Below are 19,674 nucleotides of genomic sequence, written 5' to 3'. Positions count from 1 at the left end.
TAAGTTTTACTTATCTAGCATAATTGGAAGCCTCCTATGGTCTCACACTTATCAACGAAACAATATTAAGTGTAAGTTGTACTACCTAGTCTTTGGTTCTATTTAAAAAACTGAATCCTTAATTATTATACCATTTTTAAAAAACATCTTATGAACTGTCATTATAGTGCCATTCTCATTACCCTTCCATAATTACAGTGTATCTTAAGAATATTTGCTAACAACATAAAATGAAAACCAATGCTGCAAAAAGCTAAAATATTTCCTTAAAGGAAAAGTTTTGTCATTGTAGATACAATCTTTGAAACACAGAAGCTAATGAGTTTTTGTGTAGTTAATATGTAAATATGTGGAGCTAGCAATGAAATTAAAATGTTTTCTGTGGCATAGTTTTTAAAATAGCAGTGGTCATACAGTCAATTCATTAACTACACCTTCATATTTTAAATATGCAATCCAATAATATGGATAGTGATAAAAGTACACTCCCACAATGCTATTTATTTTCAAGGTTTTAAACTGACTTCCCTTATTTCTGAAGTGTACTATGCTTCAGAATAATTTCTACTCTTTAGAAAGCCAAATTAAAAAAAAAATGATACCATCTTTATGCTTTAATTTTAAACCCAAATAGTTACTAATTTTGGGCCACCAGACATTGTCTGTAAAAAATACCATAAGGACTGCTATCACATAGGAGTCTGATCACAAGATATATACCTTTCACTGCTAAAAGAGTTATGGTCTGTCTGCAAGCCAAATCCATGGACAAAATAACAAAGCTTAAAATTTGGAACAAATCCAGTAAACTCTCTATGCATGCAGACCGCTGTGACCACATGGAATTCCTTTGATTTTTAAAGGGTACTGAGTGTGGAGCAGTTTGTGGGATTAAGCTATAATTTTGAACTTAAATGTTCATGTGCATTAATTTCATCAAGGTGGTTCAAATGTGCACTGATTTCCTGTTTGCTGCCTGGAGGAGGGGAAGGTAACCAAATCAGCATTCTTATAGACAACATTCTTATAAAAAAGCATTCTTATTTCTCTTGAAATGTCCCTAAGCTCCAAGATGACATGGATTCAAGTAATAGAAGGATTTTTACTGAACATTTCCTGCCTTCTACATAATTAAGGAACCAAACTTATTCCTGTGCTCAGGAGAGTGTCCAAACCTAATCCTATTGAAGTTCAAGCAAAATCTGTTCCTCAGAGAAAGCAGATGGCTCGGTCTTGTTTAGTGAGAAAAACCCTAACTAAATTCTTTAGAACATAGTTGAGAACTGAATGGAAAAAAGTCTCTGAAATACACAAGTTTTCTCTTTTTAATATCCAATGGCAGTAAGGAAAAACAATTGAAGACATACATCCTTAGATAAAATGGATGCTTGAGAATAAAGCCAATTCCACTCAACTCAAGTAAATTGTTGTCCCTGACTTCAGCAGAGCTCAAAACTTTCCTGATGTCTGAATCAATATATTTTCCTACAGGAAAGAACCTGAAGTTACTCCTCACCTTAGGCTGAGTTTCACAAAGAACTGTGACAGGAGAGAATTATATAAATTAAGTCCCTTGCTTCTGTTATATTTTTGAAAAACAAAGACCACGGTATTCTTCAGTTTCTACTGGGAACTGTGTGTTCTTCATTGTGCATAACCTAGCATTTTTAAGAAAATGTGATGATAATGAAACTTTAATTAGATAATAAAACTACGGAAAAGATAACTTTATTTTCCAACACACCAATTATTTCTGCAAGAACATACCTGGGTAGTAACATGTTCTAAATATACCATCACTAAATATTCAAATTTTATAGACAATGATTAATTTCCTGTAAGGGTATTCATACACTCTCCTAGCCCCCAGTTCACCAAGAACAAATTTTTTGAACTTTTGAAAAAGATTTCAGTCTAACGACTTACTTTATCTGCATCATCTTCCATCTCCATTTCTTCATCATATTACTTTCATATGAATGGTTGTGATTTGTCTGAAAGCTCTCAGCATTCTTATGAACCAAATTGCTTGCTCTCTCATTTGCTTCTCTATATGATTTAAAAACAGACTAACTTATCTTTTTTTTTTTTTGTTTTGACACCACTTCTTCCAACTTTATTTTGAACCTTCAAGGAATCCACTTAGTTCTCAGATGTTGGGTTCCAAATGCAGAAGACTACAGATGTAATACTTGACAGCTAGTAATTTTAAGATAAGAAACCCCTGAAAATACAAATAATCAAGACTGCTCATGAAATTAGCTAGGTCTAGTTGCTATTGGAAATAAAAAAATAAAAAGGCAACCCACAAACAAACAAAATCAAACAAAAAGCTCACACTCAAAAAAGCAGCACAAAGATGCAGTTTAATCACCAGGAGCCTAGTAAATACTAAAGGAGCTAAAGAGACCCAAAAGGTAGAGTCTCAAGCAACAACTATCTCAACCAACCATTAAAGATTATGAAAACAGTCACAATTGTGACAATTGCAAAAATGTTGGTTCAATTCACTGACAGATGGTGTAAAAGGGATACCACGCAAAAGTTGAATGAAAGAACACAGTTACATAGGTAAATAACTTGGGATAAGATGGCAGCCAGACCATTTTGAGACAGCCAAGAAAAATCTGTGCCCAAGCCAAAAAGGAAGATAATATAACTCCTAATAAAGTGGGTGCAGTGCCCCTGAAATGTGACCACACTGGGGAAGTGGAATGGAAAAGAGGTAGGAGGGAAGATGGTTGATTACATGGCCATGCCTGTCCTGAAGAAATCAGAAGATGTTTCATGAGGCAGATGGCGAAGTGGTCTGGGACTGCTGGGCATTCCTGTGGGGCTGATGAAGAGCTGCACAGACAGACAGGAAATGCATGATGAATGTACAACTGTCACTGACAACTCTGACTGACACATCAGCCAGAAGGAAACTGCACAGACAGACCTTTATCTCTTCAACAGGCTGGTCAAGGACTGGAGCAGCAGTACACTCCTGTCATGCCATGGATCAAACAGCAAGAGTTAGTGCACCATACAGGGAGACCATAAAAAGAAAAAATCCTGGTCTTTTTTGGCAGGATATACAGGCACCATGCTAAAATATACTTGCGCACTGTATTAAAAAGTGAAAGGGATCACACTGGAGACTGAAATTCTACTATCTGCATTATCAAGCTGTTTTAAAACTCTATCACAAGTTTTTAAGAAACTCCTTGTGCAGATTTGACTCATGAGAACAAATGATCTCAAAGAACTCCCACGAGAAGTTGTGGAGATGGTCATGATTCTTAACAGGCAAAACACAGAAAACTAATCCATTTTGGAGACACCAGCTTATTAGTGTGTCCACAAGATCTGTGCCAGTGGTACTCAGTGCAATAAAAAAGCCACTGATGTGTTTATTTAATGTATTAGTGCAGATGTAAGCTACAGACTATCTTTTCAATAAGTCTCTCTTATCTGTAACTCTAACCTGAAAAAAAGTCCATTTCCTTTGCAAATCTGACGACTGGCATGACACTGATTATTTGAGCAGGACACTTAAGTCAAACAGGTAAGAAAGACAAATCCTCTGTGAATATTGTAAGCACTGCTCAAACTTGTCATGTAAATTATCTGCAGTTACAGCCAATCTCAGGCACCTTAGGGGAATACAGCCATTTGTCTCCTGCAGAGAAAGGAGAGAAGATTCTTCCTGATCCCTGCAAAGTGTCCATTTTCAGGCCTAATGCTTGCAGTTGTGCAACTATGTACCTCACAGAGAGTTCCATGATTGCAAGTGTATTCCCACATTAAAAAATAAAAATAAACCTTAAAAAAGGTTTTTTTAATTCACAGATTTGATTATATGAAAGCATCACAATGATTCAATTGTACCTCCACCTACCCTTAGCATAAAAATGTAAATAATCTATTCTAGAAGATAGAGAAGTTAAAAAATACTCCTTAAAAGCTATTCAGTCTCACATTACGAATTATTTAGAGCATAATTTGAGAGCAACTGGATAAATGGGGTTTTCCAGTTATCTGCCCTTCCCTGCACAGCAGTCATTTGCGAGTGTTTGCAAAGGAAACAGGACAGCTCATACTGATGCCTCCCCTGATAGGAGTCCCCAGCTCTGTGGCTTAGAGTACTTCACAGACAAAGATTGCATCTTATCATTTAATTGATTTTTCTTTTATTGTCATCAGCCCTTTGTCAAATCCTCTTTATTCTGAAAAAAAAAATTGTTACAGTGTCTGTCTGGGGGATATGGTCATTCCTTTATGAGCAAAGCTGAGTCCCACTGATTCAGTAGAGCTTCTTCCCTTTGAAATCACTATTTATTTTTTTTTTTAATCAGATTAATATGTGGGATTTCTCAGAATTGTGCCATTACACTGGGGCCCTTCTGTCACCACCATGTGCACTCACGGGACTTTCCAACTTTCTGAAGTGTGCGTATTACAGTCTCTAGTATTAGATACAATTTAAAGAATTTCATTGATCAACAAGAATAACTCACACAATGTCTTTGATTTAAGTACAGTAAATGAGTAAAGAATGAAAACTCTTATTAGAAGGGCAAACTGTTCAAAATCAGTATGAAACACCAGCTGTTTACTTACACATACATCAAACTACTCCAAAACTACTCTGAGAGCCACCAATAAGTATGAATAACATTTAAGATACATATTGACATAAATAACCAAGACTTTTGAAGGAATATTTCTTAATGGAAAATATTTTACAAGACCAAAATACAGTCACAGTGAATGATGGAAAACCTACCAAGACGGATGGAATTCAAATGTAAAAAAAAAAAAAAAGTAAGAATATTCAGGTTAGGCAAAACCAAAAAATATGTATGATTGGATATGCAGCTCTTTATAAAAGTTTCAGATAGGTGAACACATACTTCATATATATAATACTAGACACTTTGCCAGTTAATCTGCTTGAAAGGGTTGTCAGAAAATGAAATTAACTAAAAAAAAGATAACTGATTCTCTCCCAACTAAAAGTAAACAGAGCCAAATACTACCAATTATTAATATTTCATTTTTAGGGAATACTTCCAAATGTTATCTCTGAAAGCAAGGTTCTATTTTTTACTTTTAAACCAAATTATACTTTTTGACACTCACTTTTTAATTATTATAGGTTTTAAGAACAAGCTCTTTAAATAAGGACTATCCTTCTCACACACTCATGCTCAACAATAAACCTAACAAGTTTATTAGGTTGCATATTTTTTACTTTTTATTCTTCATGCTGTGCAACATGATTTATCTATGCACCCAATCATAGTTGTCCCATTTTTGAACAAAGGTAAAAGACCAGGCAAAAAGGTACCTCTTACAAAAAATTAAATTAACCTGGTTCCAACACCTATGACTATAAACTGAACAGATCAGACTGAATCAGACTGAATCCCAGATTTCTCTTGAATGGATCAAAACCTTCAGACTATCTGACAACTCCAACTCGTATTTCTGAAGCATGGAAGATCTAAAAAAAGAAAAAAAAAGCAGTGACTGTCATATACTTTCACCTTTTTTGGTTTTTTGGCGTGGCTATATTAAAAAAGTGGTCATTTTGCAAGTGCAGAAAATGTCACTAATGCTAGAGAACTGGATGTTACTAATACTAGAGAACTGCAATGGAATTAGTAAGTCCTAAGAGAATTTGGTCATTCATTAGATTTGCACAGGTTACCAATAGTAATACTCTCTACTACACAGAGAGTAGCTTTTTTCTGTCTTTTTAAAGGTTTACTTCAGCACATCCTTTGCCTTACAGAAAGTGGTACACCACAACAGCATTCTGCCCTAAAATAAAGAACATGTCTTATTTGGTTCCTTCCTCAAAAACCTCAAACCAAAAAGAGCTATTTAAACCAAGGAAGGAAAAGAATAACATACATGTTACACATCACTCATCAAAAATAGCTTTTTCTATTATTAGTTTTCCATGTCTTTAATGCTGCCATAGACAACCAAAGTCTGTCTCTGTTGGACTTTATTCTGATACTTAGCTTGGGTGGATAAATTCTGAGTTACAGCCAGAAAAACTATTGCTGCCATAAGTTCTAGTTCTCCTGATTTATATAAATCTTTCAAATAATTGCACTGTAAATGAAACACTTCCATACTACTTTTTCTAAACGGCAAATTGCAAATGCAGTCAAAAATGCAAAAATAAACACAGTTGTGGAAAAAAAAATTAAGCTGCCATTTGTATTCATCAGTTTCGGCAATATGATAATAGAACAGCAGTTGCAAGTTTATCATAATCAGTAGTATTATTAGTGCCCTTAGGACACTCAGAATAACTCCTGATCCACATAAAAATACTATGAAAGTGCACCAGAAATATAGAGCCACCTACCTGTGTGACAATGCTGATTTCAATAATATTCAGGGATAACGTAGAGATTAGGCATTTGCACTATCGCCAGAGTGTAGGAAATACTTGATGATTTGTTGCATTCTGAACCTCAGAAGCATTTTAAACTTTTATTGCATTCTCAGTATTGAGCCAAAATTTAGATGGAGTTATACAGATGTAGCTAGCTCAAACTGAACTAGAGAATAAGCTAGAAACTTCTACATATCTGCTCTAAGTACACTGTTAGTAATTTCTCTATCAGTACATTCAGGATAAGTCCAGCAACTAGCACATAAAACTTTTTTTCAAAGGACATTGATACTGAACAGCTTAAGCAGCTTTTAGGGCAACGGTTTTTTTAGAGTGTGCTAATGTAACCAAGTCTGGGGAAAAGGAAAGCTAGCAAAACTAATTACATAAGTGTGGTTGGGGGCATCCTGCCACACAGCAGAAAATAGGAAGCAACTAGTCTAGACCTCTGGCAGAAGGGAAACAAAGCTAACAACTATGATTACTAACCAAGTTTTAGCTCTGTTGTATGGAAACAAATTAGGTAAGTTAGAGCAATAACATATTGCACATATATTTCTAGGTTCTTCTATTATGTCTGTGATTTTAATGTGCGTATGCCTTTTTCCTAAATTTCTGAACATTGTAAACAATTAGTTTACAATCTCTGAGAATACCACATATCTTTACACACAAAATGTTCGCTTTATTTACCCTTACTCACATTGCATATGGCATAAAAGGCTAAGCCTTGGCTGTAAAGAGTATCAGTTCATTAGGATGACAGACCACACCTGGTACAGAAGAACCTAAGAATTGCAACATGGGCCAGACCACAGATTCCACTATCCAATACCTTGCCTTCACAACGAACTCAGAGAAGGCCCAAGAAAGAATAACACCACTGCAAGCATAAAACGTCAATTATACCAGTACTCTCCCAACTATTTTTGGCCCAGACATTTTGAGACAGATGTGCTTCTGTGTATTTAGTACTTTCAATGGATTTTTCTTCTGTGAACATGCCTAGCCAACCTTTCAACCTATACATATGTCCAGCTTCCATAAAGTGACTTGCCAAGAAGTTTCAACATTAGCTAAACCTTGCATTAAGAAGGGCTGCCTCCTTCTCCTGGTTTTGAGTCTTCTATATTTTCTGGACAGCCTCAAGTTCTTGTGGTGAAAGATGCTATGAACGATTTTTTCCTCACTTAATGCCCCCCACACAATCATGTAACTGGTTAGATCATTGTAGTACTGTCCCAGATTTGCCTTTTCCAAAAGTTGACTTCTTCAAGTAAGAGTCCTCAATTTAGTCATTCCTTGTAAAGAAAGTCAGATTTTGCAGTCATCCTTGCTCCCCTTCTCCAATTCTCTGAAAACCTTTTGAGAGGAGCAGGCCAGAGTGATACAAACTATGCAAGAAGTAGGCATACCATGCCCAGTTTAACCAACTGCATAATAAGGTTCTTTATTCTTTTCCCAATAATCTTTAATAGATTTCTTTTGCTGGATTAACAATGTATACTTGACAAGTAGTCCAAATGTTCTCAGGAAAATAATAATATTATCTAATAATAGGAGCAGTGGTTGTGTTTTGCTACTTCTGGTTCATATTTGTACAAAATTTCTGAGAAAAAGATTGAAACTCTTACATATACACTGTCACAACTTATTTTTCCTGAGAATAATGAGAACCCTGTTCTTGGACTCAGTTAAAGAATCACAAAATTATATTTACACAAAGAGCTAAATTTCAGTACCTGAATGCATTAATTAAAACCTTCTTCAGTCAATGCAATAATGTTTATTTGAGGACTTCTTCTAAAGGTCAAAAACAAAGACAGTTACTCCACCCAAATGATTTTTAACCCGGAGTAGAATCAAAATAATTTTTTGTCTTAAGAGCATACTCACAGCAATATATTTTACAAGTTTAGTGGTTTTTTCCATAAGCAGTGTTACAATAAGTTACAATAAGTTACAATGAAGGATTTCTTCTCTTCAAAAAATGTCAGCAAACAATTTGATCTGATTGCTTAAAGAACAATACAAAGCCAATTGAGTGCTGGACAATTGAGTGGTAGTTGTCCAGATGACATGCAAAATACAGCTAACAAAGTCTGAAGGTAGCATATTCTTTGGTCTGCTTGTGAACGGAAAAGAAAAGAAATACGTAGAATTAAATGGCAGCAGAGGCAAAGACTGCTCTAACAAAGAGGATCCATTTAAAAGAAATACACAAGTTTACAAGAAAAGAAATATGTCGGAGATCTTGTCTGAGTTTGTTAGAGCACACCAACCTGTCATGTTAAGACCAGAAGGAACTTAATTTGATTTTCTGTGTTTTTTAAAAGGGGCTGGCAAATGGAATACTTGCACTTCACATGGATCTTTGAAGTGTGTCTATATGAAAAGCAGAATCCATACAATTCAGAACTGCTTGCAAATCTTTCTTTAATCTTCTTTTCCATGTAATACAAGCCAGGAAGAAATATTAGCTCTATTGAAGACAAAACAGTTTGTGTAGTATCTACTATCATTTATCATTATCATTTTCATTTCAGGAAAAATAACTTATTTTTTACAAATCATTTTAATGTCAACAGCAACTAACTGCTGTGAATGAAGGGCTGCATACCATGAGAACATAAACTGACTTTACAGCAGTCACTGCTCATAAACCACACCATTCTTATTGTATACAGGTTAGGATTAATCAACTGTATTTATCCAGACTGTCTGCAGGCATCTGTCCTTGCTTCCTCTTACCTTAAAGAAAGTAAGAGTTAAGCTGGTGCAATTTATTTTATTACTCCTGACAAAAAGAAAAACAATCACAGAACTAGATAGGAAAGTAAATGGGCTTCAGAAACCATGATCTATCCTGCAAAGGGACGCACGTGTCAGGGTGCTCTGTAGATGAATTCTTCAACCTAAGCTATTAAATCCGTATTAAAACTACATGATTTGTCAAAAGGAACTTATTAGTGATTTCTTGGGTTTAAACCTTCCATACATGATTCAAGCCTTCACTTTGAAAACTAGTCTTTCAAAGCTAACCTATCTTGAGGTGGGAAAATAAATTAATAAATTCCTCTTTATTACATTTATTAGGCCCACCAAGTGTTTAGCCACTTTTGTCTTTTGTGAAAACTTTTACAGTTATATTTCCAAAATTAGTTTGGTTCCCCCTACAGATGTTATGAAAGAAAAGTTCCATTACTTTTTTTAATTGACAATCCACTCCTTCATATTAAAATTGACCTGAACTTCTGTTTTATTTTTTACCACATACTGCATATTACCATGAGACTATTAAAATAATTATTCCCATGAGTTTTATAAAATTTTAAATGCTGAACAGAAATTTTGGCTGGCTCCAAGGAGACTTTATTCCCATGTGGGCAGTCAAGCACTAAAGTGGTCTGCCCAAAAAGGTTTTGCAAGATTTGACTAGGTAAAGTCTTGTGAAACCTAGTTTGATCTCATAGCTCGCTCTGCTCAGAGGATAACATTGGACTGAAGACCTCCAGAGGTTCCTTTCAAACTGAATCCAATAGATTCTAAGTAAGAGTTACCTAAAAATCTTCATATCATTTAATTAATAATTATGAAAAAACAAATATTACATTTTAACACAACTCTTCAGAATATTCATTGGAAAGTAAATTACATGTAAATTACATTACTCAAAATAGAAGCAGCATTAAACCATAGTTATTGCAGTATAGTATAGTACAATATAGTATTAATATATTAATAATAAATATAGATATAACTTTTTCAGCAGTACAGAAAACTGGGGGAAGAGGTTCCCTCTCCCTTCCACTCTGAGTTAGAATAATACTATATCTTCCTAACAACCACACATGAAAGCTCTTGAACTTCATTCCCCAATTAGTTGACTGTGAAGTTTTAATCATCTGACATTGTTCTGTAAAGCACATTCTCTTCTGCAATGCCAACACAATCACCCAAAACACTAACTGTAAGAAATCCAGGAAGTTGAAGCTGAAAGAAAAATCAGCACGCCTTATTTCTTTTAGCCTCATTAAATTTTAGAAATTAATGTAGCTAAACCATAATAAATAATGCCAGGTAAATACCATAAGATCTACAAACAAGATCACATCCAAGAAAATATTTCTTTCAATTGTGGCTGAAGAAATGGGGAGAATTTCACTGTATTAAGGTCACAAAATTATTATTTTTTAATTATTAATTTCATTTATGTAAAGTTATTGAACTAAAACACTTAAATTCTCTCAGATTTATAGAAAAGGAAGGCTCAATTTAGAAGTTTAATAAAGTAAGGACGATTTAAAAGAGGTTGGATAGCATGTAGGAACTACCACTATTTGATTTTCTTTTTAATATATTAACTGTAATTTCTGCTTTATAAAGTAGTCTGGTTCTCATTTGTTCAGCTTAAGTTATTTTAATGTTTCTATTATTGTCAGGCATAGCTTTATTCAACAAATACAAGTCATTTACAAATGTAAATACTTTAATCAAATTCCCACTTTTGCCTGGAACCTGTAAAAAAACATGTGGTGTTCCTCAGAACTGTGTTGGGGCCAGTCCTGATTAACATCTTCATCAATTATGTGTATAAACCTCTGCAAATTCACAGGTGACACCAAGCTGGGTGGGAGTGCTGATCTGCTGGAGGGCAGGGAGGCTCTGCAGAGGGATCTGGGCAGGCTGGATCATGGCTGAGGCCAATGGTGTGAGGTCAAGTAAGGCAAAATGCCAAGTTTTACTCTTGGGTCACAACAACCCCAGGCAGCTCCACAGGCTGGGGCAGAGTGGCTGGAAAGGACCTGTAGGTGCTGGTGACAGCAGCTGGACATGAGCCAGGCTGTGCCCAGGGGGCCAAGAAGGCCAATGGCATCCTGGCCTGGATCAGCAATGCTGTGGCCAGCAGGGCCAGGGCAGGGATTGTCCCCCTGTGCTGGGCCCTGCTGAGGCCACAGCTCCAGTGCTGTGTCCAGGGCTGGGCCCTCACTGCAGGAAAGGCCCTGAGGGGCTGGAGAGAGCCCAGAGAAGGGCAATGGAGCTGGGGCAGGCTCTGGGGCACAAGTGCTCTGAGGAGCAGCTGAGGGAGCTGGGGGTGTCTAGCCCAGAAAAAAGGAGGCTCAGGGGAGACCTTGTCACCCTCTACAACTGCCTGAAAAAAGGCTGTAGAACGGTGAGGGTCAGCCTCTTCTTCCAGGCAACAAGTGACATGATGAAGGGAAATGGCCTTAAATTGTGCCAGGGGAGGTTTGGATTACATATTAGGAAACATTTTTTTACAGAAAGGGTTGTAAAGCATTGGAACTGGCTGCTCAAGGAAGTGGTGGAATCACCATCTCTGGAAATGTTCAAAACACATGTGAATATGACACTTGAAAATATGGTCTGTTGGTGGTGATGCTGGGTTGACAGTTGGACTCGATAATCTTAAATGCCTTTTGAACCTTAATGATTCTATTATTCTATGATTCTAACTTGTAAAAGCCTAAAGCAAAAAAATCTGAATTAAAATGTTATTTTTATTAGTTAAAATTTTTATATAATTAAGAGTTCTGAATCTGTTTAAGTTCTTGAGCTACTTACGAGAATATGCAAGAAAAGAATTTCCTTCCAGTAATGAGGGGAGAGATGGTAATTTCAGCAGTGCACAGACTATAAAGAAGACCCGCATGTTTCAGTGAAGTTACTACCTCTAGCACTGCATCATACTATTTAGAATGCCATTTTTAGGAAGGGACACATACAGGAACAAAGTTTTTCGGACTGCCAAACAATCTGCTTAATTGACTCAAGACATAACCAAAAATAGAATTGCAAAACATCACAATTCTCCTGACCAAGTGCATCTCATACTATTGCTATTGTTTTATGCTTGTTTTTTTTTAACCACTAAATAATTAGCAATCATAACCAAAATTACTAAAATGGAATAGCTTCAAAACCAGTCTTGGTCAAAGACCCATAAATGCTTCCATGGCCTCATATACTGCATTTCACACATCTGAAAAATTCCTTGGTTTTTGAAGTACAATTTCTTGTTCTTAACTGATTTCAAACACACTGTTCACAATTGCATAACATATCACTCTGCTTTGGCAGGTGGTTGAAAGAGCTCATAGGGTAGAAATTTCTTCTGAAAGAACCTGGACAATGAGCATCTGTCAGCATTACTTATGACCTTGCAATTTCTAAGCAGGACTAACTGTCCTAAAATAACAATATAAGCAAATACCTTTCATTACAGCTAAATTAATGTGCAAGCTAAGGAACTGCCTGTACCTCTTCCTGCCTATTTATCCAATAACTCAGCACTCCCTTTTTCAAGCTGCTGAGAGTAATAAATGAGAGATTTACATGGGTCTGGCTGAAGTAGTGAGAAGGCAATCCAAATGCAACCTCAGTGCTATCCAAAGAGCCATCTTAAAAGGTCTAAAAAAGAATCACATACATTTGGAAGCTGAATCTTATCAGCTCCAAAAACACAAGTTCTACAGTTTTCAGAACACAACCTGAACAAAATGTTCAGAAATAACAAAAATATTAACTTTAATAATTTACACCTGATGTCCTAACATAATGTTACAAATACCTACAGCAGCAATTTGATTCAAACAGCAGTATTGGATAGTCATTCATTCTGTAACTCACTACAAAGCTAATTTTAAAACAAGGTTTTGTTACTTGCCATATGGAAAAGAAAAAATTAATTTTGGCAGTTTCTATCCTTCCTGCCCTGACCTCAAGGCATCTTGTCCTCCAAGATCATAACTGCATTAACTCTCAGCTTACTGACAGTGAAACAGTCAGCCTCATGGACTAAGCTAACTTGTATTATCTTGTTGCTTATATGTCTAACTATTACACAGACTCAAATTTCTCTGGCATGAGCCTTACTCTATGCAGGAGTCTTCCCAGAAAAGTCATGTTGGTCAACATGTAGTTAAAACACCAAAACATGCGAAACTGTAAGTTATTTATGAACTATGTCTCAACTTCAGAAAGAATCCAAACAAAAACATGAAAAAATATTTTTTGTTAAATGATCTGAATATTTTTTCTTCTCCATTAGACTGACCACGATTTGACACTCCAGTTAGTCTTATACCAAATCTAAAGCCATTACTAAGAGTTCCAAAATTTCATCACTTGTGAATGAGTAACAAGTCTGATTACACAAATTCCAGACTACCAAATAAAATCTCACTGCTAAGATATGCTACTGAATACATTTTAAATTTTTTAAAACAACAAAAGATCAGAAATTTTGTTGGTCTTCTGAAAAACACTTGAGGAGGTTAAGTGGGGGGAGGAGGCAGGCAGCAGGGGTCAGAATTAAAAAAAAAAAACAACAGGTAAAAATTAAAGAAGTATTTGACTTGAAACAATTGAATATTTCATGGGGTTTTTTTGTTTCTAGATATGTAAGTATTTTTAATGAAATCTCTTATTCCTAAGGACTTGCTTTTACAAGGGAAAAACATCTCTCCATTTATTCACAGACTTGCTTTAGTACCTGTTATGAACAAGAACAGGTGTTTTCGCAGCATCCCTCCAAAACTGATACAAAACTCAAAGATCATTAATAGATTAATGCAGTTCAATTGCTAAAAAATTATGTCAGTCCCTGTAGCAACTTCTCTAACATGGACACATTTCTTCTTCTACTTGGAGAAGTACTAATTATGTTAATTACCTAAACAGAGAATTGTCCTGAATAACAACTATGTTCTGAGAGATAATAAAAAGCTTTCAATTCCAAATTATAAAAGTTACAATGATTTCTCATTAAAAAAAAAAAAAAATATATATATATAGTGCACATGAGTAGAAACATCCTTTTTCTGCAGTACCCAGGACACAAGTGTACCTTGCCAGCAAATTGCAATACCACACGCCCAAAAACTCAGACTGCAGACTAATAGTAAACTGTCAAACTCTGAAAACTCATGAAGGTACTGATTCAAAATGACTGTGGACTTAAGCTGTGGGGACATATTCAGGATAGTCTGTTTGCCCAAGAAAGGCTTGGGCAGAAAAAACAAGTAATTAACTATTTCAAGTCATGTGAAGATTTCTTTGGCAGGGGGCAGGCAGGCAGTAATCTAGAAACCTAGAATCTAGAAATCACATCTAAAAGTCTAAATCTAATCTAAAATTCTATAGAAAGAAAGATGGTTCACCATCCAAACTGAAGAAAAATGCAAAGTGTAACTGGTAGTGCATTAAAAGAGCATTAAAGGAGGAAAGGGCACAAAATAACAATTCTGCTTTCAAAGTCACCACAGAAAGAAATTTGATTCTGGGAGAATCTACTCCTCAGGTCTTGTCACCACCTAACAGATCACCAGTCCCAGGGGCAGAGAGCTGATAGCTTATAGTAAAGCAACCACAGATTGCTGGCTGAGAATATATCACAGGTGTAAGGAACAAAACATCACAAACATCAGAGGAGCACACTGTAGTTGTCTTTTCTGTTTGGGAGGCTGAAGAGCATTTATCTTTTCATTTTACTGGATTACAAAGAGAAAGAAAAATTCCAATTAAAAAATAAAACTAAATCCGTGAGGAACGCCAGAAGATAAATCAAAGCACAATTATAAACAGTAAGTATATATCATTCTTTTCTGCTTTGTGGAAGCTCTCACTGAATACTATAAAAAGCTTGTCTTTCCTAATTTAACTGTCCTCTCAAAAAAAAAAAAACAAACAAACCCCCCCTCGCAAAAAACCCAGCCAAACCAAAATCAAACCAAACAAACAAAAAACACAAATGAGCAAGCAAAAAAAACCCAAACCACCACAAACCAAAAATCTTTGGATGTGTCCAATAATGCTACTTCAAATCTGTATCATAAAACAGAATGAGCAGCATTACAATATGGGCATATTTCTAAACCTGGTTCTTATTTCATCTGTAACTTGCTAAATTCTCTTACTGTGGAAAGTACAGAAAAAGTATGAAAAAGGTGTGGATACTGTTTTTCAATGACCAGGCTGCACAAAAACAGAAGAATCCAGACTACCCTAATCTGCTATATAAAGTGCTAAAAGAAAAAGCGCGTGGTGTAGAAGTCTGTGGATGGTATAAAAGTACAGTATCTTTGGCATAAGTACTAAGAATAATGAAGAGATAATAAGACTTTTTCTTGTTGCCATGGGTTCAGAGAATGCAGACATCTGCAGCATGGCATGGACAAAGGTACTAACATTCAAAACTGTAAGACTGTAACTTTATATGACCCAAGCATACTTGCAGTAAAATTCAATTTCCAATTGAATTTCAATAACATGCATGTGAAAAGCATGCATTTAAATACTATACTTCATATTTAAAAGGATTTACAGTTTTTTTGCATTTATGCCTGTATACCTTTTAGCAGATAAGAACCCATAGTAAGAGATCCTGTTTGGATACAGCAAGTGGAGAGTATCAACACAACTGAATGTGTATGTTTCACGCAGATAATTTTCACCTTGGCATGAACACAACTCTATCAAAATCATAAGACTTAGGTGATTAAAGATTTGGCAATCAGGCCCTGTTAGATGCAAGCTGAGGGGTGAAGGGTGGAGGAGTGTATGCATGAGGGGGCTTAACAAGTATTTTAATACCAACACACACAGCAGTTCACAGAAGAAAAATGTTATCAAGCAGCCAGAGCAAAGTCTGAGACAAGGAAGAATGTAAGAGTTAAACAGAAATTTTATCAGAATATGACAACTGATACTCATGTTCTAATGAGCAGTGGGAGTCAGGATCAATTCCATATGTAAAAAAAGGGAACCTTACATACAGATGACCCAGCACCTTGGTGACTCAGAGGGAAGAGTGCCATCTACTGAGGCAATAACTTAATTATAATACAACCAGCAAATCCTATTTTTGTTGTGAAACAGAAAAGAAGTTTTAAAGACAATATTTAAGTGTCTTCTATATCCTATTGAAAATCCAAGCTTTTTATTTTGAAATATTACTACAATTTATATGATGGTGTTTCTGTGTTCTTAGTAGGCTAGTGTTTTAGCTGAATTAATACTTATAATATGCCTGAATAACTTCTAAGGGCTCTATTTCTAAACAACCTAGGAGCTTTAGTTTGCAAGTAAAAGATGTCACTTTCTGAATATTCTGCCTCTTAAAAAAGCCTCATATTTGGATACAGAAACATGAAGATACTCAAAGGGACAACTGAAAAAGGACTTTATGCCTTTTTATTTTCCTTCATATAAGAGTCTGGTGTTGAGTATTACTGTGCTGGAGGACAAAAAAATAAAAAATAAAAACATAAAGAACCAGTTACAGAAGATATTCTGAATTTATTTGACCTTTGGGTTAATAAACTTGTTGATAATCAATCTGAAGCATACTTCTCAGCAAAATTTACTTCTAGAAACATGCAGTAGTCAAAGAATAGTACATAACCTCTTAGTGTGTTCCGTTCGACACTCTTTGCCAAGTATAGCAGAATATTATTTGTGTACAGATTTCAAATTCTTTAACTCAAATTGTATAAAGCAAGTGATTAGTTCTGGATGGTTGCGAACCAATTCCTCCTGTGTTTTATATATTTGCTAAGTATACAATACAATCTGAAATCTGGTCAGTGAAAAGTACTAGAAATGGATCACAAATTGCGCAGTCAATGTTTCTTTAAAGGTCATAGGTATATGTTAAATTTTGTTCTCCCATACAGCATAGTAAAACTATAGCATAGCAAACTGTCCTACTGGAGCCCCTGCCAAACTTAAAATCTGCATGAAGACCATTACAGTACTTGTAAAATGTTCAATTTCTTTTTTTCACCTCCCTGGTTTCATTTTTCAAATAGCTTGCCTCACTTGTGTTTTATTATCTTAATGGGAAAACACATTCAAATGCATACACATGGTAGTTTACTCAAGTACAATAAACCACAGCTTTATGATGGCTATTTAAAAAAAAATTTTAAAAAAATTTCATCTGTGGAAAGCAAAACTTCAGAAATCTGACCATGTTTCTACAGTTACCTAAAAAAAGCTGTATTTGAAATATGAAGCAATCATGAGCTGGCATTCTTGGACTTAACCTCACCAAATGTAACAGGAAATTACTTGGTAACTATTTGGAAAAAAATAGATGCATCGAGTAGGAGATCATCAAGAATTTGGGTTGAGAGCAACAATAAAATTATGTCTCCTATAGTGTTCAGGGAGTCTATAGCACTGAAAAACTAGAATTCTCTGAGGTGCATCTCATCAAATCCTATAGATTTATGTATGTTCAGGTTCTCCAGATTGTCACAAACTTGCATTTCACTTAGAGTGGGTAGAACTTTGCTACCCCAGTGCTTGTTCTGCAGTCCATGACAGGCATGAAAATATTTTTCAACAGAGCTACCATAGCATACATGCATGATAGAATTAGTTCTGAAATGGAAGGCAAGGTCTTCCTTAGCAGACCACTATCCATTTGGTAATTTTAACTAAATTACTGTTATTCCAGATCTTTCAGTTGTAAAGGCAAGTACAAAGAAATTTGTTTGGTTTTAGTAAGTTTAGTCATATATAAGCGGAACTCTTCACACCAATTACATTAAAGACATTACAACAAATATATAGCAAGCTAAGAGAGGGTAGGCATGCCCTTTTAGAAGAAGAAAATGGCCTGTCTCAGCCTAGGGTAATTAAAAGGAAAGGAGACAGACTGCTCTTAATGATTGGGGAGGTCTTAGACGTGGGTTAGGGCAATACCAAGCACAAATATGGCTGGGTGAAGAATGAATTGAGTAGCCCTGAGAAGCACTTGGGGCTGTGGTGGCTGAGAGGCTGGACATGCCCCAGCCATGGGCACTGCCAGCCCAGAGAGCCACACGTGTCCTGGGCTGCATCCAGAGCAGGGTGGGCAGCAGGGCAGGGAGAGGATTCTGCCCCTCTGCTCTGCTCTGCTGAGACCCCACCTGCAGGGCTGCATCAGCTCTGGGGGCACAGCACAGCAAGGACAGGGACCTGCTGGAGGGAGTCCAGAGGAGGGCACAGAGAGATCAGAGGGATGGAGCACCTCTCCTGTGAGGAAAGGCTGAGAGTTGGGACTGTTCAGCCTGGGAAAGAAAAGGCTTTGTGAACACTTTACTGCAGCCCTTTAGTACGCAAAAAGAAAGCTGGAGAGAGACTTTTCACAAGAGCTTGTTGTGATAGGAGAAGAGGTAATGTATGAAATCGCCTCAAATGTATGAGATAGTCATGACCTTTTCTCTGTTGTGTCTTTATAATCCCCTTTGTTCAAAATACTACACTAAACTGCCACATACATATATATGTATCTTTGATATTGTGTTACCAGACATAAAATCTTTGGGTTTTTATTATACCCTTTTCTTTAATTTTTACCTATTTCTAGTTTTTAATCTAGCATCTTACACAGTAGTTTACCTAACAGTATATGACACCATGGAAACAGCAATTCCAGAACCAAAGTGTTTTACTGCGAGCTAGAAGAAACCACACACACTGAAACAGTAAAAGTAAAAGATAACTTGGGAAAACAGGTCCACTTAAACTGATTAAGTGTCAAGTGATGAAGTGAAAAAGTAGTCTCTGAAAACACACACTGATAAATTTCATCATATGCCTGTCATTTACAAAAATCAAATACATTTACCAGAGTGTCTGAAATCCAAAATTCAGGCACTCATATGAAGGAAGTTCACACACTGAGGACTGTACATTGTCTTAGTATGAAAACATTTTTCCTCTGAGCCTCTGAACAGACTTTACAGACTGCATACTTCTAACTATGTAGAACCAAGGGACAACACTATTTCCAAAGTTGAAGACATACAGACTGCATACTTCTACTATGTAGAATCAAGGGACAACACTATTTCCAAAGTTGAAGACAATGATATAACAACAGAGAGGTCGAAATTCCTTAATGAAATACCCTATGGGAATGGAAAGAATTTTAAATGAGAAAAATCTGTCCCAGCTGAACATGACTTCTCACTGCCAAATCTTCCACAAGACTACAGAGTAGCACAGGAACTAAAACCTTAGCCAAAGGACCTTGATGAACCTTTCAGTTTTGTGAGTTTTTATTATGTACCTATTGTCTCTAGACTTTAAAAACAAAATTCCAAAGTACACATTTATTTTACACTGCCATGGGTGTATGACTCCAAATAACTGTTTAACAATAGAGCAATTCTATTTCTACAGATGAGGTGATTTTAGAAACAGGACACTCAAACACATCTGTATTACCAGTCCCACAAAACATCGCTCCAGACTACCTCACA

General features: G+C 36.0%; 1 protein-coding gene across 1 annotated transcript in view; it reads right to left on the bottom strand.

The window, feature by feature from the left end:
- The window catches only part of ADAMTS6 (ADAM metallopeptidase with thrombospondin type 1 motif 6), a 142,060-nt gene that overhangs the window by 90,265 nt on the left and 32,121 nt on the right, over positions 1-19,674 (bottom strand). The gene's annotated exons all lie outside the window — the stretch shown is intronic.

Source organism: Melospiza georgiana, chromosome Z, assembly GCF_028018845.1.
Source record: "Melospiza georgiana isolate bMelGeo1 chromosome Z, bMelGeo1.pri, whole genome shotgun sequence".
NCBI classification, from domain to species: domain Eukaryota; kingdom Metazoa; phylum Chordata; class Aves; order Passeriformes; family Passerellidae; genus Melospiza; species Melospiza georgiana.
This window is presented reverse-complemented; position numbering and strand designations above follow the sequence as displayed.